General features: G+C 47.9%; 1 protein-coding gene across 1 annotated transcript in view; it reads right to left on the reverse strand.

Annotated features, from left to right (window-relative positions):
• Positions 1-14265, reverse strand: part of Tead1 (TEA domain transcription factor 1) — a 226478-nt gene extending 212213 nt beyond the window's left edge. Inside the window, exon 1 of the mRNA XM_041666187.1 lies at positions 13911-14265. The gene's annotated coding sequence lies outside the window, so the exon portion shown is untranslated. The remainder of the gene's footprint in view (positions 1-13910) is intronic.
• Positions 14266-19887: the final 5622 nt, after the last annotated feature.

Genomic DNA, 19887 nt, shown 5'->3' on the forward strand with positions numbered 1-19887 from the left:
TTTCTCATGACATAAAGTCTGCAAATCTAAAACAGAATAGAAACAGGAAAGTCTGACAGCAGAGGGGAAGGGCAGCACTAAGCTCCAGGATGATGGTGACCACAGTCCTAATGACAATCACATTGTGTAGGAGGCACCATGCCAATCCTTGAAATAAGCCAGAAGCCCATGACCATGTCCGTGCCACAGGTAAGCAACATCCTTCCTCAGGATCAAGAAGGCTGCTGGGGTCAAACATTAGTCAGATGAGGGAAGCCAAACTCTCCAGTGCAGCGGCTGATGAAAATCGGGATGAGTTAGTTGTCTTTGCAAAAACACTTTTTGAGTGCTGTGATCTCTATGCCAAGAACTCCAGTACAGTAGGAGGAGGGAGAGATGTTTTCTCCATGGCCATTTTTGGTGAGAAGAGAGTGTGTGGTGTGTGTATCTCCATGGGTGTGTCTCCATGAGGGTGTGTGTGTGTCCCTGCCTCTCTCCCCTCCCATGTGTCTCTGTGTTTGTGTCTGACTCTCTCTCCCATTGTGGGGTGTGTGTGTGTGTGTGTGTGTGTGTGTGCAATCTGCAATCCCAGTTTTCAGGAGATGGAGGCTAGTCTATACAAACAGCAACATAATTGTCTAAAAAGGGGGAAAGAGACAGGGAAGGAAGAAGAAAGGGTAAGGGGGTGGGGCAAGAGCAGGAAGTCCAGCAAAGAGGAGAGCTGAGAAGCCTGAAACCTGCCCTTCCCCCAAAGGAGGCTGGACTGGGGCGCGGGGAGGGGGTGGGGCCTTCCACAAGGTTGGAGGGATACTCGGGGAAGCTTCCTGAGGGCTGGCTGTGTTCTTATAGGCTTCACACCCACGAACACTATTTCCTTCCCCACTTTTCAGGGGATGAAACTGTGCCCGTCGTGGGTCATGCTGTCACTTGCAGAAAGGGCCTGGAACTAGCTCGGCCAGCAAAGCCACTCTGCTAGGTCAATTCGCACCAAGTACAACAGTGAACCGGTCACACCAAAGATCCCAACTGAAGCATCTAAAAGGGTATTGGAGAGGGGATGGGGGCGGTAATGGAGGAAAAGACAAGAACCTACAGCTTGCAACCAGGGACCCTAACCGACCCCAACCACCACCTAGGGAGGAAAACAGCTGCAAACTTTTCTGTCTCTGTCTGTCTGTCTCCTCTCTCTCTCTCTCTCTCTCTCTCTCTCTCTCTCTCTCTCTCTCTGCAACCAAGGTGTCAAAGACATATAACCATCCTATTCCAAATACCATTCTATTCCCAACCCCGTCACAAACTTCCGTCTCTGCGAAGCCCGTGAGGACCAGGTAGAAAACGGGGAGGGTGGAATCCGTCAAGGAATGAAATCAAAGTCACCCGGGGCAGCGAGTACTGGCCTAGCAGGATCATTTGCATAAAGAAGCCTTCAGGGGACTGAGGGGGCTAACTTATTCTGACTTCCAGGCAGGGCAGAGAAGTCCCCAGCTCCCCAGCCATACCTGCCCCCCCCCCCCCCCGCCGCCGCCACAAACCACAGGCAACAGACAGATCTACCCCCTCCTCCCACCCACCTCCCCAACCCCCCCCCACTTCCACTTCCAATGGCCAGTCTCAGGTCCTCACTGACTAAAGCCAAAAGCCAGAGCTGACCTTTGCTCTTCCCCCGCCAGACAAATGGAAAGCTCCCCTGGGCCACACCCAACTGCTTTAAGATCTCAGAGCCGTTTACACTCGAGATAGAGAAAATAGAACCGCCAGAGATAAAGTATTGTTCACCGCCCCCTTTCCAAGGCAAAATCGTTAACAGAGAAGTCTCTTTGTTTCCACATCAGCCTATCTTAACTCATTCAAATTCCACAATAAAACCTGACAGGTAAATTAATCCTAAATCCTTAGTTAGCATGCATATCTAAGAACTGGCTGTGTGACCTAAGGAAGCTTACTAAACCTCTCGAGCTTCTCCTCGGGCCTAACTACAAACGGAGCTTTTACATTTAAATGGCTGGTATTTAAGAACTCCTCCCCTACCTGCCCAAATTCCTGCTGGGAAGCCCAGGAATTACCACAACTAAAAAGGTCAAGGGGGTGAACTGGCTTTAAAGGGGCGGTGCGGACTTGGACTCCAGGACTCGTCTCGGGTACCCCAGCAGCTCCAGGGGTAGGCATTCCCAACGTCACGCTAGATCTAAAGCCCTTTGGTTGGCTGCGGGCATGACTCCGTGGCATGGCAGAGATCTTGCCTGGCTCCTCTGGGGCCTTGAGGCACATCCCTAGCACAGCTGAGGCCACAGGAGAAAAGATAGCAGAGGCTTTCCAGCTCAGCAAAGGGAACATGCCCCAGACTCCTAGAGTATACCATCAATGCCCATCTCTCTGTCAGCTGCCTCAATGAAGACACGCTACCAGGGCTCAAATACCAAACCCAGAGGCTCCAGTCTCCTGGCATCTCAAAGACACTGAACTGAGATGGGCGGTGGTGGCGCAAGCCTTTAATCCCAGCACTAGGGAGGCAGAGGCAGGTGGATCTCTGTGAGTTCAAGACCAGCCTGGTCTACAAGAGCTAGTTCCAGGACAGGCTCCAAAACCACAGAGAAACCCTGTCTCGAAAAAAAAAAAAAAGACACACTGAACTCCTCCCCTACCTGCCCAAATTCCTGCTGGGAAGCCCAGGAATTACCACAACTAAAAAGGTCAAGGGGGTGAGCAGAGCATCAGTAGCTATAAACAGTGGCCACAGTGCTGTGGAAGACAATCAGGGTGTGACTGAAGGACGCGTAACATAATTGAGACAGCACAGCTGGATAAGGCCTGGCCTTTAATCCCAACACTTGGGGAAGCAGAGGCAGGCGCATCTCTGTGAGTTCAGGGCCAGTCTGATCTACGCAGAGTTTCAGCCGGGCCAGTCAAACTACACAGTGAGACCCTGTCTTAAAAACAATCAAAAAAAGACCCGCTAGGATGGAGTAATACATACTAACTTTTTTCCTCACCAGTAGGAAGGAGAGGGACACCAGCGCAGTCTTCCTAAAGAGCGAGGGAGGCACTGGAAGTCTAAGGACCTTTGCTCCTTCTCCACAAGACCACAAAGCTAAACACCAAAGGCCACATAGGCCTCCTGCCCAGACACTCCCCTTTCTGTCGAATAAACACGGAATCGGACAATCCCTTATTAGAAATGCCATACACCACATGTTATGAACTGGGGCATTCTGAGAGTAAGACAGGGTGCCAAGGCAAGCCACACTGAGCAGAGCATCAGTAGCTATAAACAGTGGCCACAGTGCTGTGGAAGACAATCAGGGTGTGACTGAAGGACGCGAGGGTGGGAAAGGCCCCACGAACGTGCAGAGCTGAGGCTGAAAACTGTGCTGTCAATTAAAGATGACGTAGGCTCCTCCCTCCCCGCCTTACATCAATTTACATACTGGACGTGATGGGCAAGTAGCCCACGTGCCTTTCAGAGGTGACTTATCTACTTGATCCTTCATGATGTCATTTCATTAGATGCCTTCAAGTTTCAGAGCAGTTGGTGGAAGGCTAGCTTGCCTTCAGCACTCTAGGGGGAAGCAGGAGGGCCAGAAGCTATACGGGTGAACAAGTCTGATGCTAACCTTGGCTACATAAGACCCTCAAATACATAAATAAATATGTAAATAAATGTAATCAGTAACTACAAAGAGCATCCGTCATTCAGGGGCCAGTAACATTACTAGCACACAGGAGGTGAAAGATTTCCCATGCTTTGTAGATGGAGTCTCACATAGCTCTGGCTAGCCTTGAATCCACAGAGATCTGCCTGCGTCTGACCCACAGGGCTCAGATTATGCTAAAATGAACCCAGGTTCTTGTACATACTGGGTCAGGGCTCTACCACTGGACTAGATTCCACCCAATATGCTTCACTGGAAATACCCCTGTGGGTCCCTTTAAGGAACCTCTCTGGTTCTTCCTGTCCCCTCACTAAACCCAGCAAACCGATATAAGCTCCTTTCATTAGGTCTAAATATTATTAATCGCTTGAACCACCACAAAATTCATGGGACGTGGCAGGGGGTACAACAGACGCCAGTCAGTTCAGTGACCGGATCCTGGGCCCACGACTTTGAAGACACAGCTCACACATTGTAAAAGTTAACCTCTGAAAGTACACAGCACACTAGCTTTCTGGAGAGCCGCTGGGGCGGAGACAGTGTCGAGCTTGAAGTCTTGCTGCCCGTCTGCAAAAGCTGCTGTCCGGCACCACCACCCTCCACCCTCAAACATTTCCAGTTTCAACGTTTTCAGACTGGGAAACTGACGGAGTAGCACACCCTTCCACGCATGGCTTCCGAGGAGATAAGGAAAGGAGGCCGATAAAATGCAGGTGGTCCCTGGCTCAGGCTCCCACAGAGCAAGCTTTAACTGCTCAGACTGTTCAGCCAGAGTGGCCTTAAAAACTCAGGGTCAATGACACACCCTGAAGTGTACTGAGAATCTGAGCAGAGCAGGACCAGTTAGAAGCAGCTGACTTAAAAAAAAAAAAAAAAAACTATCCACGTGAAATTGTGAAAGAATTCAAAAGAAGGAAAAAACAACAGGCAATCTGACTTCCGAGGAGCTGGCTCACTTGTCCAGGATACCTTGAATTAGACGTTCACTTACGCTAACAAACGCCCTGTCCTCCTGAATATGCAAATAGCAAGTAATGAGAGAAAAAGGCTGTGCCCAGCTCCCACAGGACCCGAATTACCATGTGAAATGTACATGAAGCCCAGAGAAAAGGGAAGCCTCCTGAAACAGAGACCAACAGAGCAGTCTGCAGTCTTTGGGAGCACAGGGCCAGGGAACTAAGAGCAGCCACTCTGCAGTGTGGAACCATCACTCCAATGCCTCAGTCCATCTTCCAGGTAAGGAACCAGAAGGCAGCCTACCTTAAGTAGTTTCAAGAGGATCAGATGCGGGGAGGCAGAGTCTGTGACTTTGAGGCTAGCCTGGTCTACATCTTGAGTTCCAGATCAGCCACAGCTATACTAGTGAAACCCTGTCTGAAAAACTAAAATTACAAAGAGGACAATGTAGTTAGGCATGATCAGTGTCGCTCCCTGCCACCCAAGATGCTCTCAGAACCCCAGGGGATTCCAGGCAGGTCCAAGCCCTTGGCGCTATCTCCCTTGAAAAGGCCCCTTCTGACAACAGTCAGCAAAGAAAAGAACTTGAAGACGCCAAGCTCAGAATCAGGATAGAAGCCTCAAAAGGGCTTCTTTCAGACAAACATAAATTACCTATTTATGAAGAATTTTCATTTAATTCTTTATTACCACTTGGCAAAGGGAACTTCAACTGTTATGTATTTCCTGAGGGGTCCCTCCACTCACTGCACAGGGGAGAGTGGTTCCTGGGTATGAGGGTAGAAGTGCAGGGCAGCTTCAGCCTTGCCTGGATGAGATCCTGGTTTTCTGAGGAACCACCTCATCATCAGCTATTCTCCAAAGCTACCCTGTAGGCTGACCCCAGGTCATCCCTAAAAAGTCTGGTCTGCACTGAGTCACTGCTCTGAGAGCCCACGGTACAATGCAGTGTGGCTTAGATTTACAGACAGGCAGGCAGACAGACACCAGTCACGGTGGTACTGGTTTGTAACCGTAAGCTTTCCAGAGGCTGAGACAGAAGGATCATGAATTCCAGGCCAAACTGGGCTACATAAAAAGACCCTGTCATCCAGGGCGGTGGTGGCACACACCTTTAATCCCAGCACTTGGGAGGAAGAGGCAGGCGGATCTCTGAGTTCAAATCCAGCTGGTCTACAGAGCTAGTTCCAGGGCAGTCAAGACTATTCAGAGAAACCCTGTGGGGGATGGGGGGTAGGTAGGGGAAAATCCTGACCTACAAAAAAGGGAGGGGATAAGAGGAGGAAACTTCTAAATGCAGATACCAAAGCCCAAGGTCAGAAAATAATCTCCTCAAGGTCAAAGGAGCCAAGACAGCCCAGACGCTCAAGGTCCACACTTTTCCACACAATCTCACCCTGAGCAATGTGACATTCTTAGGTGTGCTCACTACTGCCTCTGTGGCTTGTCTCACACCGATCACACAGACTGCACGCAGTCTCCAGGCTCCGAAGAGTACCTGTAGTCATATGGAAGATCAGGTTTGCCACGATTCTCCCATTCCCACACACCCAAGCACCAAAACACTGGAGATGCAAGGCTCAGTTGGTAGAGGGCCTGCCTGTCTGCAGGAAGTCTGGGGTTCCGTTGCCGGCACCACACAAACCAGGTGACACAAGCTCATTATCCCATCACTCAGGAAATGGATACAGGACAGTCAGTTCAAAGTCATCCTCAGGTTCTAGGCCAACCTGAGATAGAGGAGAGAAAAATAAAGAGTAAAAACACCTCCTAGGCTGGGGATGTAACTTAGTGGAAGTGTGTGTGTGTGTGTGTGTGTGTGTGTGATGTTTAGCACCACAAAAGTGAAAATAATAAAATAAACATTTGCCCTTTAGAACTCAGGAAATTCGATACACCTACCTTCCCCACTGACTTGTCACAACCTCTCTGTTCATGTCTGTCTTGGAAGGGCCTAGAGACTGCTCGCTGGCTGCCTTTTCCTGATCACCAAGTTGCTGTCACTGTTCAAAGGCACAGGGGCAGCAGCAGCTCTACAAAGATCAGGAGAATGCCCAAGTGTCTGAGATGGATGCAGAGGAAGCATGAGGACAGGAAGCTGAGCATCGTGGTTCCTGTGAGTCTGATTCAGACTGCTATTGGGCTCTTACTCTCCTGACCCCTCGGTGCTCCACCGTGCAGGAGGGGCTCTAGAGTCTTCCCTGCTCAAACAGCAGAACCTCAGCAGTCAGAGCAGAAATCTGCTCTTGCAGCCCTGGGAATCACATCTACAAACAACTACAGGGCTCTCCAGGGAGCTGGTGATGGCAGACACAGAGAGGATGGTCCAGGTTGTTTCATTGCTTCTTTTGTACAAAAATGTGGGCCAATAAGATGGCACACACACAATCTATACTAATAAATAGCTTTAAAAAGGTTTGTGCACACTTTTTTAGTTCCGTGAAGATTCCTCTAAATTCCTAGACACACACAGCCTCACAGATAACTGAGAAATCACTCACCCTGACTCGATCAGAGGATAAAAAGAGAAACAAATAGAACATGGTCCCCTCCCGTCTTCACAGAGGTTTAGAATCAGAGAGCAATGAGAGAGGTCCAGCCCTTCAGTCTCTATGCTGGTGTTAATGACATAGGCAGGATTAGAGGCTGACCTGGCCATGAAAAAGGAAGAACCCTGAATCAGCCACTAAACAGGTCTTCATGCCCTTAGTTACAAACACAAACGGCAAAATGTAAAAATGGGAGAGGGGTCTGAAGGTTGGGTGTACCCATACAGGTGGGGGTGATGGGGAAAGGGTCTAACCCTGGCTTCCCAGGCATGTGTAACTGAGGCAAAAACATCTGCCCAGGAGTTGATAAACCAGTGGTCATGTGCATGGCCAAGTGTCCTAAACCATCCAGCCTGTGCACGGGGCCCTGCAGCTCCAGCCGATCAGCAATGGAGTGATTCTGACTTGGATTCAGCTTTTACTGGACACCTGAGTGAAATTCTAGAAGCATTTCTTAACAATTCCTGGGTATGAAAAGCAGTCATTTCCTGCCTCCAAATCACAGGCGGCCCTTCCAGACACACATGTCAATCATTTTTGCACTTCGTGATGAAGGTGAAAGAAAATTACGGAGGTTTTCTGGATATCTAGCAGAACCCTCTTATCAGACTAGAAACAGCAGCAATGTTATCTCCTCGGTACTTAAAACAAAAGCCAACTCTGAATTAGGAGACCTCTGGGCTCCGCCAATATGAAAGAAGTACTGACAGCCTGCTCTCTGCCAGTCTATCGATGGCAACACCTGAGGACTTTAGGGCGGCACCAGAGTCCCTTTAGCTGATGGGAGCTGACTTTCACCACCATTGTCTCCGGGAGGCTCCGAATGAGGAGGCAGCCGGGGAGTTAAGGACTGAACGAGATCCTTCCAATGGAAACATGGGCTCACAATCACAATGGTTTTGGAATGAGACCCAAGCACACCCCAGGTCGGGTGATGGGTGATCTGAAAATGAGGCGTATCAAAGTGCTATTGATAAGCTGACTCACTAGACAGCTTATCTGAGGCCCTCATGGGCCATATGGTGCCCCAACTTCTGCTGCCTGTTGCTGCCACAACAATAGGCTCGCCTGCCCAGAAAGCACCGTTGTGGGACAGGAGCCCAGCAGCACAGGCATGTCGGCAGCTATGGTGTTTACATTTCATTTTGTGCCATTAGCTTTGTGTTTCCCCTAGTGGGGACTTGAAACACATACCACACACACTTCATGTCAGACACCAGGGCTACCTGCAGAACGCACATGTGTGTGCTGCATATGCACTTGTGAGTGGGGACAGAGCAGGTGAACAAGAAAAGCAGATGTCAACTTCAGAACTGGAACATGGCTGGTGGGGGGAGGGTGAGCAGGCAGGCTCCCAGCTAGCGCAGGAGCAGACAATGCCCTTTTCTCAAAAAAAAAAAAAAAACACTTGGGCCAGGCGGGCCTCAGGGAGTGGCTATTTAAAAACGCTTAGCTCCTTTTATTCCACCACTATGGAAGTGAATTCAGTTCTTCGGAGCCAGAGCAAATGAAGTCATTTGGTGTTTGCAGGTTCTCTGCACTTCGGCAATAGGATTCAGGGCATCTAAGTTGTCCTTTCTTCATTAACTTCATTTTCCTTGAAAAAGATAACAAGGTCATAGAAAAATTGTAGGCTATGGGGCCCTGGGATGGATGCTGTCAAAGCCATCAGGAAGTCATGGTGTGAAGGCAAACAGGTATTGCCTTCCAAAGGCTTGGCATGAAAGATTGACCGGGTCTTTTGTCAAACGAATTCATGTGTCTTCCTATTTTCCTAGAGATTTTCCTGTCTTTGCAGAAGACCATAAAATATTCATCTATCTAATTGACTATCTATTAGAGAAAAGACACTGGTTTGCAATGAGAACGCTGCAGCTGGAGCATCAGGTGACAGTCCCCGAGGTGACTGAAAACAAAAATGGAGGCAGCCAGCTCCCCCTCAACACCCACAGCAGAACTACTACAAAGTGAATACTGGTTTTCTCTGCCCACCGCCATCCCCACACCTAAGTGGACAACAGTCTTGGATGAACTTCTCAAATTTTCTGAAACATTCTCAGATTTAAAAAAAAAAAAAACCTTTCAAGTTAAATTGAGATTGCACTTGAACTCCATCCAAGAGCGAAGCTGAACTGAATTATGATAATTAGAACGCTGTGCCTATATTTTTTTAAAAGGCAGCACAGTGATGTATTTTTTTTTTAAAGTTCATTCCAGAGAATACAAGTTCAGTGCGTTCTCACATAATTAGCATTTCCCGCCATCAGCAGCAGTTTTTCAGGTCCCATCAGTGCTGCCGTGTACTCTCAGACCTCAGAGCTGGTCATCTTCTGCATGTGTGTCTAAACCCGCCAGATCCTGTGAGTCCCAAGAACGTCCCCCTGCAGAGGCGGATGCTTAATCTCTTCATCAGTGAATTAGTCCACATTTAAGTCTAAGCTCATTTTCCAACACCGTCTTTCCCAATTAAAAAAAGTTAATACAGGGTTGACAATAAGGCTCACTTGTTACAGGGGTTCCCTATCATGCATGAGGCCCAGAGTCTGATCCCAAGCAAGGCTATAAACCCACCCAGCCTGTAATCCAGAATCTGCACAGAAGAAGCAGGAGGATCATGAGTTCTGGATCATCCTCTACTATACAGTAGGCTGAAAGTCGGCTGCATGGGATCAGCTTCAGAATGAGAAAAAAAAGCGAATGAAATCACAGGACGGAGCCTTGAAAACTAGAGTGAATATGGAAAGCACCAGGATAACAAATACCAGCTTGAAATAGGGGTGGGGGGTGCAGAGCCTTCCCTTAGGCTGCCATGAAACTGAAGAGACAGCTTCTCTGAAGAGCCATCCCCATTATCCAATCAGTAGAGAGATGTGTGTGTGTGTGTGTGTGTGTGTGTGTGTGTAAACCACCCTGAGACACCCAACTGTGTAAGTGAACAAAATGGGACCTTGGTATCTAAGAGTAGCCCACCCCGTGGGAAACACTGACCCAATCCCTGCCCTGCAAAATCAAGACTTACCATTCACTTGGACCAAGGGAAAAAAAATACACATTTCAAAATTCTCTACTCTGCCCCACTGCAAAAACTGAAGATTTCTGAAGAAATGATCACATTTCAACCTCAAGTTCAAACATGGGACAGCACTAAGGAAGCCCATAAAAAAGAGCCTCGAAGGACTGGCAACTAGGTTCACAGCTTTGAAACTAAACAAAAACCGTCCAAAAAACGGAGAACCAAAATATTCCAGTTACACACTATGTCCTGGAAGCCAGAAGCACAGAATACCCTGTTCAGAGAGGCACAACAGCTGCCACACAACGGGGTCTAGACTAGTGTCTATCCAAAAGCCCAGGCCTGAGACGCCGCTAAGGACAGACCCAATTTGATCCTGTACCTGATGAATATGAAACAAAGCATATTGATACTACATGACTTAGGCCCCAACTTCAAAATAAGATGACCTAAAGCCTCTACGGCTAAGAAAAGGCAAAAGAAAGCTAAAAAACATGGTGGCAGCCATCACCAATGCCCAGACAGCCAAGCACAGCCTATGTTAACCAATGAGGGCGAGCAACAATGTATTTTCCGTGCTGGGTTCAGATGTAGTACACAAGCAGCCTACAATTCCAGGCACCGAATTCTGAAAGAGAAGCTGGGCCTGCCTTGATTAACAAAAACAATGTCTTCTTGCAGCTTAGGGGAGAAAACTGGGTGAACGCTTGCTTCAGTCAGTATTTCTTAAACCTCTGGGGGTTGGGGGGGTCAGACTCTACTCAGGTTTACCACTCAACAGATTCGGCACAGCTCTAACTCAGAAATATATATGTATACTTTTTTTTCTGCTTTCATACTCCCTTTGCTGGAAAACAGAATCCAAGCACCAAAAATGGTAGCTTCGAAGCGAGAGCCCTAATTTTTCTGCGTGGCTAGGGTCATTATTTTTAGGCCCGCCAGATCATACACAGTTATCTGCGCCGACCTCTGTGGTGATAAGACACCATCACAATTTCCATTTGCGAGCAGTAGAATTATGCTCACAATTAACCCGTAACACATGAGATTAAAGAAGAAAACAATCCTACAGATGTCCAGGCTCCTCTCATAAAATCGCCATGGATTGGGGTGGAGGGGATCTATCCATTTCCAAAGCAGGCAACTCCCTAATGCTGCTAATGGCTTGTCTCATGCTTGGGGTCTCCGGTCTCTCAACTGCTCTTGTTATAGACTTGTCCACAGACAATATGATGCCAAATGCAGTCTGGACCAGTGACTAGAAGGATATTCCTCCCCAGAGAGTCCCATGAAGATACGCCTTCTTACATCTCCGTCTGTGTTTATCAGAACCAACTAAAATCAACACTGGTTATGGACTAATGAGCTCATTTTTTTTCTTAGTTTTCTGCTTTCTCTAATCAGAAGACGCAGGACCCAAAGTGAGTATGTGAATATCTAATTCCAGCTGTATACAGCAAATGGGCAGGGGAGAGAAAGCAGGAGGGGCAGGAAGCTGACTCCCCGCCAGGTGATCCTTGAAAGCCCACTCCCACCCTTTCACAGTGCGGGGAAGCGCACACAGAACAAGCGAGAGTTACTCATTCAGAGTTTCTGCAGCCTGGGCCAGACTATGCTAGGATGTCTGCCTGCTTCAGATTAAAGATCACTAACTATATACATAAATCCTGGCCTTTGCTTGTACAAAACTTCCAATAATCCCAGAGTGTGCCCAGAGTCTATAAAGAAACCTAGGAAGGAGGAACTCACACAAAGATTCTAGCCTCTCCCCCCCCCTTTTTTTTAACTCTTTTGTAAAGGCAAAGTGTTTCTCTGGCTTTGTTTCAACTTGTTTAAAAAAATAAAAAATGAAAAGTATTCTAATATTTCCCTAAGGCTGCAGTTTAAACAATACTTGCCATTAAAGTGAAAATAAAATGGTTTTACTGAGGACATCAGCAAGACCCAGTAACGGAGACAGCTTATCAGTTCATTTTTTTATACCAACAACAAATAAAAGAATTGTAAACTGTTGAAAACCTGAAACCTGAGAGTCCAGCACAGTTACACATCCAAAGAAATACTACACAAAAATATCTTGTGACCATTTATGGAAACAGGGAGATTAGAAAAGTATGCCTTTCCCCTAAAATCACCAACAATTCAAACTCCCTGCTATCGACAAAGGTTCAAGTAAACGCGTTTGTCTTTCCGGAGCCGCGCTGTAACTGGCTCTACTGTTTCCTTCTAAAGAGGAAAGGTTCTTACCAAAGTTGGATCTAAGTCTGACCCTTATAAGCATTCAGATGTGCCTGGGCCCAAAGATCCTGCTATTCACAAAAAAGCGCAGACTGGGCTGAAAGGCGGAAGCCCCTGGCACAGTCTGTGCAGCCTGAGGACTATTCCCAGCCCCAGTCTCAAGGCAGATTAGCCCCCACCCGAGAGCTCAGGCTTGCACAGACAAGCCACCCCTTGGCTCCCGGTAGATCGCGTCTCCCTAACGGGAAGGATCTGTCCACCGGGGGAACCACCTGCAGGTACTTAGCACACCCGATGCCACCAGACCACCTAAACTTCCAGAACGAATCCAGGCCACAAGGCGGGGAGGAGATTTGAGTTCTGTTACTTTGCATTATCTGTAGGAATTGAAATATTTTCCTTTTCACTATTTTGAAATCTGATCGTATTTACAGACCTTTTTGCCCCAAGGGCCTCGGCTCCTTTCAAATGTGCTATTTTAAAACCCGGCCTTTCTACGCTCCCGATTCCTGGAATATCTGTCCGTAAGTTTCCAGCGCTGACTGAGATCAATTTGCATTTCTGTAAATCACAGACAGCTTCTAAGAACTTAACAAGCCTCCTGAGAAACGCTGGTGGCTGGTATTTCATTGTTTCATAAATATTTTTATACGGGTGACACCATTCAACTTTAAATAAATCTTTAAAAAGAAAGACGATTAAAAAGAGAGGAAAACTGTGGTCTGCGTTTTATTTTCGTCGGAAGAAGTGTGGACCCCTCATTGTTTTCGACTTCTTAGAATGTAGCTTTGATTTTTTTTTTAAGAAATAAATTAAAAAAAGAAAGAAAGAAAAACTCCTAGAAGTTGAACTTTCTTTCAAACGGGCCTCTGGACTTTGAAAACAAGTGGTGCTGCCGCGAACAAAGGCTAAAAGTGTCCCCAGATTTCTTTGCCCTCCTGGGGATCGTTTCTCCTCCAATAAACAAACAAATCCCCCAGTATTTCCTACCGAGGGGAAGTTTTCCAGGGAGAGTCGGCTCCCGGGTTTGGTGGTAACTGCGACTCAGTCTTTTTTGGACACAATGTTTCTGCTGACTCCTGAAAATTTTCCACTTGAATGTGCACTGGAGCGGCGGCGGCGGCGGCGGCGGCAGCGCTGGAGAGGCGGCAAGGGCGAGAGAGCCCTCTTTCATCTCCGGGGAGGAGGAGCCCGGGTCGGCGCGGACCCCGAAGGGGCCGGGCGCCGGGGGAGTCGCCGTGCTGCAGGCTCTAGGCTGCGCACCGGACGCTCTCCCCACCCGCGATCGCGCGGAACTCGGTGCTTCCAGGACAAGGAGCGAGGAGCGCGGGAGAGAAGAACGCGGGAGAGAGGGGCGCGCAGAAGAGAGGAGCGGGGCCGCCTGTTGCCGCGCGGGGCTGCGGCCCAACTTGCAGGGCGGAGCGGCCGCTCCCCTCCGAGAGCCCCGGGAGCCGCACACAAAGCACCGATTGCGGTGACGCCTAGGCAGCCCGCGCCCCCGCGTCCGCCCCGCGCGCAACTTACCTCGGCCGCCCGAGCTGGCGCGGCAAACTTCGGGACGCTGGGCCGTCGCCCCTGAGCTGCTCCAACCGGTACTCCCCGCGGTGCTCCCGCACCGGGCCGCCCCAGGCCGGCCTCGCCGGCTCCCGGGACTGGCAGGGCGCGCCGGGGCAGCTGCCCGCGCTCGGGCGACGCTGCGCGCTGGGGGGTCAGCGCATGGCCTGCGCCCCGCCGCGGCCGCCCCGGGCCCGGGCCCCGGCGCGCGGACTTCCCGCGGGCTGGAAGCGAGTGTGCGAAGTGCTGGGGGGCGCCCGCGGCGGGCGGCGGGGCCGCGGAGGCTCGGCTCGGCTCGGGCGGCGCGGAGCGGCGCGAGCGATGCGAAGAATGTGCGGAATGAGGACAGGAATGAAATGAACGCCAGGACCGAACTCGCTCCGGAGGGGTGGGGCCTCGGTGACGTCATGCCGCCGTGCCCTGGTGGGGCGGGGCCTGCCGCCGCGGTGACGTCATGTTGTGGGGCGGGGAGCGCGGGGCGGGGCTTGGCGCCCACAGGGGCGAGGGCCGCGCGCGATGGCGCGCGCGATGGCTTTGTGCGGTGTGAGGCGGGGTGGCCCGGTGCTGCTAAGGCTCGTGTGCGCGCCTCCGCCTGCTGTGCCTCAATTTACCCCTTCCTGGTGCGCGCGGGTACCGCTGCTCCCGGGCTGGAGGGAAGGTTGCTCTTCTGGAAACTGAGGCTCGGGCGGGCGACTTCTCCAGCCCGCCACTTCTCCCTTAGCCCTTTCGCTTTACCCAAGTTCATGGTGCTCGCGCAAATCCTAGGCTTTGCAGACTACGGGTTGGAGCATCGCAGAGTTCTCGCTTGCCCTTTCTTTCTGGAAGTGAAGTTCACTCGTGCTGCGAGTTGCACTCTACAGAAGTCCTGCACCCGGTTAAACAAAATAAATAATAAAAGTCTTGCCGGGGTGCAATAAAAGTCATGCCGTCCCTTTATGGAGAAAGTGAGGGTCAATCATAAACGGTTTGATCTCTGTTTTTGGAGTGGGCTACGCTATAGTACTTCAGAAACTCGGGTAAAGTTAACGGTGGCCGGGACAGACTTGTTGGCAGCTAGGGCTGGTTGCAGTCAGACCGTAGTTTCCCAGAAAGGAGAGCGCCCTTCCCGTACCGGGACTTCCTTCTTTCAGCTCTGGCTTCAGAACAAACTAATGGCGCCTGTTTTGTGCTGGAGGATTCCCGGAGTGTGCATAACTCAGGAAAACTAGTAGGACTCGCTGAGGCGCGTTTGCTTAGAAACAACGTTTACTAATGCGTTTTTAAGACAAAAATATGTTTCACTGCTGCATTTTTAAAAGTTTATGTCAAAAGAATTGAAGGCGCCCATGCCGTTGTAAAAAAAAAAAAAAAGTATTACAGAGACACTCTTTGTTCACTGCCCTGCTCTTCCCATGCCAGTCTGCCACAATTATATCACAAGCGCGCTATTAATTGTCGTGCCGATTTTTCAGATCTTCTTGTGCACATCAGTGTGTAGCTGTTTAATCCTATACAATTTTCTCACCTGTATATATGCCCACCACAGCCAACTACAAATGTGTATGATTTCTGGTTTGTACGCAGTAATATAACAGGCTGACAGTAAGAACTTCAGTCACCTAGACAGATTATTAGAAAATACATGGCTATTTTCACTTTGAAACTGTGGCAGGTGTATAATCTACTATAACAGCACCAAATAAAGTCTGATGGTAGAAGTTGAAGGGATGGTTCCGCAGTTAAAAGCACTTGCTGCTCTAGTAGAGGACCAAGCTACTGGTCTGTTCCCAGCACCCACATGGTGGCTTTCGATGGTCTGTAACTCCAGTTCTGGAGGCACTGGGCACAAACATGGTGTGCAGACATGCAGGCAAAAATCATGTATGTGCATAAATAAGAGGGTTTTTTTTTTTTGAGTCCGATAGCAGAGCCAGTCTAGCAGTGGATAAAATTTCTAAGCCACTTTTTATCTTGCCCATGACAGCCTGGTTACCCTTTAGATTCCAGTTGCTCCTGGCGATTTGGTGTTCCCTCGTTCTTGCTAACATTCAAAGCTGTTCCTCGGTGCTGTAACTCCTTGGCCAGTACTTCCTACAACTTCTTCCACCAGCACACACATGCTTTGATATGTATACTAAAAACCTTTTCTTCAAGAAAGTCCATTCAGCTGAAGCCAGGCGTAGTGGCAACTGCCTATAACTCCAGCAATCAGGAGGTTGAGGCAGGAGGATTGACACAAGTCTAAGGAAATCCTGAGCTAAAGAATTAGATCTTGTCTGGAGGAGAAGAAGGGAGAAAACAAGAAGGAAAGGGGGAGGAGGAAAAAAGAGTGGGAAGGAGACTGGTTAACTGGGTGTCTTTTTCCTAGGACCTCGAAGCCACGTCCAGCTACGTCACACGTATTTATTCTATCCATTCACAGTATCTGTGTGTTACTGCTTATACTCACCTGTATGAGACAACAGTTAGATCTCATACAGCCAAAGGCACTCTAGAACCTGCTCACAGTTAGGAAGTCAGCCGTCATCTCCCCACGCGTCTGTTCCATGCATGGTACTCTTCTCATCTCCCTGCTGGTCAATAAATAGGACCTCTGTGTTTGGGGCTATGCGTGGTTGAACCCATCTGAGGGCAGAAGCAGCAACCGCCACCTTCTAAAATGACAGCAGTTTTCACGAGCCACCGTCATTCTTAGCCTTTGGTGTTTTGTATTTGCCATCTCAATCTCCACGTCACCTGTATGAAGTAAAAATTCTTAACCCAGTTTTTACAGAAGAGACACTGAGAGACATGGACTTTATAATAAAGCCTAAATTCCTTCTGATTCATATCCATGACCTGTGTTTCTAACTCTTGAAACAAATAGGACCAGGCACTGTTCTGAGTACCTCCTTTATATTGCCTCTCCTGACCACATGAAGTATTCTTTAAGGTTTTATTTTAAATTATATATATGAGGTGTTCATGAGCTTGTAATACCTACAGAAGTCAGAAGACGGTCCCTGGAGCTAGAATTATAACAGTTATACACAGCACCATTTGGGTACTGGGAACAGAAAGCACTTTTAACTGCTGAACTATTTCTATTCTTATTTTATAGACAGGCGAGCTGAGGACCAGAGAAGTAAGATAACTTGGCCTGGGGTGTGTATTTAGGAAATGCAGAGCAAGGATGCAAGCCCAGGCAGCTCCACTTAGACTTGGTGCTCTTAGCCATGCTCTCGGCATCCCCAATGCAGTCCTTCATAGAACTTAGAAGATCACTGGTCTGCAGGAGCCACTGACCCCTAGATGTAGCAACCTTATGCTAGGTAGTGATACAAAAAGTCCATTTCCCTCAAGCCTTCCCCGGAAAGAAACTAACTGCTAACTTTTAACACATAAGAGAACTTGCCAGTCCCGGCAGAGCCCCCCATCCCATCAGGGTCCCACAGGGGTTCCTGGGACTCCTCTCCCTGAAAAAGATGTTCCCAGACCTCTGAGCGGGTAGAACGCTGAGGAAAGGCATGACCAAGAAATTACTTCTCTCCTAGCTAAAATGCAGTTGTAACATTTTGTTTTTACTTCTTTTTTTTTAAATATTTATTTATTTATTTATTATGTATACAATATTCTGTCTGTGTGTATGCCTGATGGCCAGAAGAGGGCACCAGACCCCGTTACAGATGGTTGTGAGCCACCATGTGGTTGCTGGGAATTGAACTCAGGACCTTTGGAAGAGCAGGCAATGCTCTTAACCTCTGAGCCATCTCTCCAGCCCTTGTTTTTACTTCTTAAGCTCCTCTTCTTTCCTGTTTTTAGACAAAGTCTCACTCTATAGCCCTGGTTGGCCTGGAATTCACTATGTAGACCAGGCTGACCTCAAGCTCACAAAGATCCACCTGCCTTTGCCTCCCACTACCACCCCACCACCCTAATGCTGGGATTAAAATATGTACCATATAGAGTTATTTTATTTTATTTTTTGTTTGTTTTGGTTATTGTTTTATAGCCTGAAGTGGTCTCAAACTCACTATGACCTTGAATTTTTGATCCTCCTGCCTCTGCCTCCCAAGTGCTGGGATGATAAAATGTACCACCATTATGTTCCTATGAAAATAGAAATCTATGTATGTAGAGTAAAATCCCTGCCATCTGCACCACACAATAGGCTCCAGTCTGAGCTGAGGTGATTCAGGCAGCCATCCTTGGTGTGGTGGCACAGTAGTAGCAAGTGCAGTGCAAAGTGGCTGTGCTGTGAGTTCTGAACCAAGGCTGCAATGGGCAAAAACCAAACAAGCAAACAAAACTGCCATCAGGAGGGCTGGAGAGATGGCTCAGTGGTTAAGAGCATTGCCTGCTCTTCCAAAGGTCCTGAGTTCAATTCCCAGCAACCACATGGTGGCTCACAACCATCTGTAAAGACGTCTGGAGCCCTCAACTGGCCTTCAGGCATACAGACAGAATATTGTATACATAATAAATAAATAAATATAAAAAAAAAAACCTGGGTGGAATAAGCTCAAGGCTTCAAACAGAAAGAGACGATAAAGAGAAGGGAATATTCAGTCGGGCCAGGACTGTATGCATAGGCTGCAACAGCACACGAGACCTTGCAAATACAGATATGTAATAATGTATGCATGATGTACTATCAAAATGTGATTAATAAACTTTTTGAGGGAAGGTCTCCTGTATCTCAAGTCATTGTTACTGTTGCAATTAGATCTTTCTCACCTTCTCCTCCAATTCTTACATCCTCAACCCACCCCCATCCCTCCTCATTTGTTACCTGCAGAGGCCTGTGAATGACTGACAAGGCCTGTTTGATCAGTTTTTCTTTAAATATTTGAACACTTACACAGGTTCACACAAGTCCCAGCTGTTCAAAATCCTCATTTCAACATAGTTCTTTCTCTTTTTTTCCTTTGTGAAGATTTGCTTCTACCTCTTATTTCAAGAAAAGGACATGTTAAATATTTTAAAATTTTAGATAGCTGAGAAAAGTATGCAGAGAAAAATAAAAACCATCTATTTCTCATCATAAACTAACCACTTCATGGTAGAAAAAAAAAGTGAGACTGTTCCTACCGTACAACACATAGGTTACTATAACCCAGACAGGGTTTACTGCTCAGAACTGGATGTTGTTAGTATCTTGTCATTTTTACTTCTAGACAATTGCTCGTATTTTCCTTTTTACATTAAAAAGATTTATTTATTTATTTTATTTATGTGTATGACATTTTTACATGCATACATGTATGTGGACCATAATACACCTGTTGGATCCTCTAGAACTGGGTTACGAACCACCTTATGGGTGATGGAAATCAAACCCAGGTCCTCTGTAAGAGTAACATATGCTCCTTTCTATTAAGCCATCTCTCCAGCCCTTAGTGCTTATGTTTTCCAAGCCCACTATAGAACACAAAGGAAGGACCACATATGTGGCTAACTTTACAAGATTAAGATCAATGCTATCTTCCAGTATTGACGAATACACTGTCATGACAAAATACTTCAAGTTAATATTTTTAATATAATTTTTTATTGAATCTTTGGTAATTTCACATCATGTGCCCCAATCCCACTCATTTCCCAGTCCTTCTATATTCACCCTCTACCCTTGTAAATCGCCCATGAAAATAAAAAATGAAGATAAAAATTATAAAAGAAAAGAAGAAATAAAATACCAGACAAACAAACAAAAAAGAAAAATTGTCTTGCTAATCTCTGTAGCACGAATTTTAATCGATATTAATAATAAAAACCCAGAGTCAGATATTCAGGGGTGAAAGCTGAGCGATCAGAGAAGCAGTGTAGCCAGCCACTAGAGACCTTTTACCTCTACCAAATCCTCAGACTGAAGGGGCGATCCTGTCTCTACCAATCCTCAGACTGTCTGACTGCTTCAGACTGCACTAGGTCTCCTCCTGCCTTATATTCCTCTCTCCGCCCAGCCACATCCCTCCCGTCTCCACCTCCC

The sequence above is a fragment of the Microtus oregoni genome, unplaced genomic scaffold (assembly GCF_018167655.1).
Source record: "Microtus oregoni isolate MIOR12 unplaced genomic scaffold, Mior012 000016F_ref0000370, whole genome shotgun sequence".
Taxonomy (NCBI): Eukaryota; Metazoa; Chordata; class Mammalia; order Rodentia; family Cricetidae; genus Microtus; species Microtus oregoni.